This window comes from Amblyraja radiata, chromosome 21 (assembly GCF_010909765.2).
Source record: "Amblyraja radiata isolate CabotCenter1 chromosome 21, sAmbRad1.1.pri, whole genome shotgun sequence".
NCBI classification, from domain to species: Eukaryota; Metazoa; Chordata; class Chondrichthyes; order Rajiformes; family Rajidae; genus Amblyraja; species Amblyraja radiata.
Window position 1 is genome coordinate 24,742,825 of NC_045976.1, and position 4,257 is coordinate 24,747,081.

Consider the following 4,257-nt stretch of genomic DNA (forward strand, 5'->3'; position numbering starts at 1 on the left):
CTCTCCAAAGGTCCAAAAGTATTTTTGTCTCAGCCTGAATATTTACAAAGATTCAGTCTCCCCAGCCCCAGTTTTCCTTCTCCTCACAGTGCTCCTGCCGACCATTAACACTGGACTTGCTGTCATTGACTTCTATACTAAGTACCAGCCTCCCACATTCCTCACTACAGCATCGGATCCCATCCCTCTGTCAATCTAGTTTAAGCCATCCCGAGTAGCACTAGCAAACTTGGTCACCAGGATATTGGTCCGCCTCCAGTTTAGGTGCAACCTGTTCCTCTTGTCCAACCCACCGCCACCCCAGGGGATACCAATGTTTCAAAAAGGTGCATCCTGCAGCAACTGCTCAGCCATGCATTCATCTGTCCGATCTTCCTATTCCGACCATCATTAGCACGTGGCACCATTAGTAATCTGGAGATTATTATTCTTGAAGTCCTGCATTTTAAAGTTTTGCTGAACCCTCCGCATTCATTCTGCTGCACCTCACCCTTATTCTGGCCTAAGTTATTTGTGCCCATGTGCATAACGACTTCTGGCCGCTCACCCTCCCCCTTGGGAATGTTCTGCAGCCGATTCAAAATATCTTTGACCCTATCAACAGGGAGGCAACGCATCATGCTGCCACAAACTCTCCTGTCTGTTCTCCTAAATAACGAGTCTCCCACCACTATATCCCCTGTCTGACTTCACCATACTCTGCTGTGCCTCAGAGCCAGACTTGGTACCACAGATCTGACTGCTGCTGCTGCTGCTGCTGCAACTCCAGTGAATGGTCACCAAGAGTATCTGTTTTCAAAGAGCATTACTCCCACTCCCTGCCTACTCTTTTTCATGGTGGTCACCCATTTACTTCATGCCTGTGTCTTAGGTGTGACCACCACACTATACCTCCTATCTTGGAAGCCCTCATAGTCTCCCGGACAATCCTGAGATCATTCAGCTTGAGCTGCAACTGGATGCAGTTGGGATGGAATGGAATGGAACACTTTATTGTCACATGTGACTAGACACAGTGAAATTCTTTGCTTGCATACCCAATGTATACGAATAGCGGCTACCTATGGCTCTGACAATGCTACATGCAGTTCCCACAGATGCGGTCCTCAGGGCCACTGGATTTTTCCAAGACTTCCCACATCCTGTAGGAGGCGCGTACCAGTGGTCTACCTGTCCTCGTGAAAGAGCGTGATTGTTCGCACACAATACATGAAGGGTCTTATCAACCACACTATGAATTCTATAGCCATCATTTTTATAACAGTCAGATAATATACGCACAACCTTCATCTTCTCTTGGAGGGAAGTAAGTCCCCTGTCAATATATGTTACTTTCCACTGGAAATCACATGGTAGTGAAATTCACAAGGGGTTAGTTATAGACAATAGACAATAGGTGCAGGAGTAGGCCATTCGGCCCTTTGAGCCAGCACCGCCATTCAATGTGATCATGGCTGATCATCCCCAATCAGTACCCCGTTCCTGCCTTCTCCCCATATCCCCTGACTCTGCTATCTTTAAACGCCCTATCTAGCTCTCTCTTGAACGCATCCAGAGAACCTGCCTCCACCATGTTCCCGACTGAGGCAGAGAATTCCACAGACTCACCACTCTCTGTGAGAAAAAGTGTTTCCTCGTCTCCGTTCTAAATGGCTTACTCCTTATTCTTAAACTGTGGTGCCTGGTTCTGGACTCCCCCAACATCGGGAACGTGTTTCCTGCCTCTAGCATGTCCAAACCCTTAAAAATCTCATATGTTTCAATGAGATATCCTCTCATCCTTTTAAACTCCAGAGTGTACAAGCCCAGCTGCTCCATTCTCTCAGCATATGACAGTCCAGCCATCCCAGGAATTAACCTTGGAAACCTACGCTGCACTCCCTCAATAGCAAGAATGTCCTTCTTCAAATTAGGGGACCAAAACTGCACACGATATTCCAGGTGTGGTCTCACTAGGGCTCTGTACAACTGCAGAAAGACCTCTTTGCTCCTATATTCCTCTTGTTAAAAGGCCAACATGCCATTCGCTTTCTTCACTGCCTGCTGTACCTGCATGCTTACTTTCATAGACTGATGAACAAGGGCCCCCAGATCCCTTTTCCCAACTTGACACCATTTAGATAGTAATCTGCCTTCCTGTTTTTGCTACCAAAGTGGATACCTCACATTTACCCGCATTAAACTTCATCTGCCATGCATCTGCCCACTCCCCCTACCTGTCTAAGTCACCCTGCATTCTCATAGTTTAAAGAACAAATGGCCAAGATAATTCTAATTATCAAATACTTATTTAATGAGGGGTGAAGCCTGGCCAATCTTTTCTTTTAAAATAATATACTGCCCAGAATGCACTAATTAAGTACTGGATATACTTGCCAGAGGGCAAAATTGTAATTTTGAATTTTACCTGTGACACTTTCCTTTCATGTCTATCTATTTTATTTATTATGAATTTATGCACAATTTTTAAAAATCTATTTCCATTTTATCCTTTCAAATTAATGTCAGATATTTACAAGGTGATCTATTTTGAAACCTATAATCATGTGACCACAGGTGAGGAATGCACACGTCAGGGAGGTTTGATCAATTATTTGCATTTTGTGTGAGACATTTAAAAATATATATCTTCACTAGAAAGGAACGTGATTTTAAACATATGCCCCTGATTAAATCAGCTTATTGATTTGTATTAAAAAATGAACCAGATCCACCGATAGTTTGGCCTCCATATACAAGCAGTGTCCCACTAAAAGGACAGTGCGTATTCACAGAATCAGCTTGGATCCTTCCAGAAGGACTCAGAAATTACCAGGTCTGCTGAGTGCTGCAATGAATTTCTGTATTCAGTCTGCCTTCAAGAAGGCAGACATAAAGGCTGAAGGCCCCGCCGCTGATTGGTTTAAACGTGGCGTCCACTCCTAAAATGTCTTGTTAAAATGCATCTAGATGAATGCTCAGACGAGCGCTTGTATTTCCTTGGTAACCATTTGCTCTCTGCAATGTCAGCCTAAGAATAAAAATACACAGGCGTCAAATATTGTTTTCTGCATTCATGGAAACGTCTGTCACGATAGTAAAAAAAACCTTCTGTTTCGTTTCAAGAATAACAATTTGTTTGCGTACTTCGTACAGCACCAGCTTGTCATGTTAATATTTACAATGTAGCTGGTTATAATTTGAACGTAGTAGGCAACACACTGTGTTCAGTAAGTGAGCGTTAACAGATTTTCTGCAGAATGTATTGTTTTCTAAAGAGCCACAATGTCTTTTGAAGGACAAGTGCCCGCAGTTCTTCGTCCAAGAGCCTGCAAATTGTCATTCTAGGTGCTGCACGCGTACTCTTGCCTAGCCACCCACTCATCCCTTACCCACTCTCTTTAATCGGCTGTTGTCTTATTATGCTGAATGACAACTCGCTTCCCGTTTGTCAAGTCCTTTCACTCTCGGACAAGTCAGGTTTTTTTTTTGCTTTAATAGGAAGCTGCGAGTCGGTGCAGAGGCACGGTCATCCCTGTTCGCCTCCTAGTCTGTTCCGTGATACGAGGGAAAGGGTTGCAGACTTACAGTGCGGGAGAACCCTGTTGACGTGCAGTACTTACGTTTGTCATGCTTCACCTCAGAGTCCTGCTTGCGTAAGCAAGTCAATACGCCTCCAGATGGGGTCTTCCAGAAATCCCGTGGAAATGCTACCTGCATTTTAAACAGGCGGGTTGTCTCCCGAGGTTGCTTTCAGAAGCAGAGCTGCTCAAAAACGGAAAAGGAGGGCAATTCAGAGTTACGAATGCAACAGGGGAGCCCCTGCAGTAAAAATATGCTGAATTATTCATTCCTTACCTCTAATTGTTCCATAAGAATGCAGCACACTGCTGCTATCAGCCCCATTCACCATCACTTATCTGCAAGAAACCTTGATGAATTTATAATGCAATCTGCTCTGGTTAGGGTTGGATTCATTTTAAACACGTGTCTGTTTTTAAAACGTAGAACTATTCCCCTTTTCTCTCAAATGGAAATCCTGTCTTCCTGCATTTAGCAGTCTAATATTCTCCATTGAATACATTTTCGACTCATGCAAGCATTTTCATAGTTACCGCACCAATAATTAACATTTATTTAACGGTTTGGTGCAGAGAAGGATGCATCATAAGATGCAACACAGGATAGATTGAAAACCTGATCAAGAACTGGTTGTAAATAATTATCTTAAAGAAGAAGGGTGAATTGATGAGGGAAAAGAGTTGGTGGAAGGAATTC

The 4,257-nt window shown here is 43.7% G+C and overlaps 1 long non-coding RNA gene across 1 annotated transcript; it reads right to left on the reverse strand.

Moving 5' to 3' along the window:
• Nucleotides 1-2,376: 2,376 nt before the first annotated feature.
• Nucleotides 2,377-3,644, reverse strand: LOC116984937. The gene is made up of 2 exons (XR_004415178.1): nucleotides 3,568-3,644; nucleotides 2,377-3,010 (listed from the first exon to the last, which is right to left on the reverse strand). It is a non-coding gene; the product is annotated as an uncharacterized LOC116984937 (long non-coding RNA).
• Nucleotides 3,645-4,257: the final 613 nt, after the last annotated feature.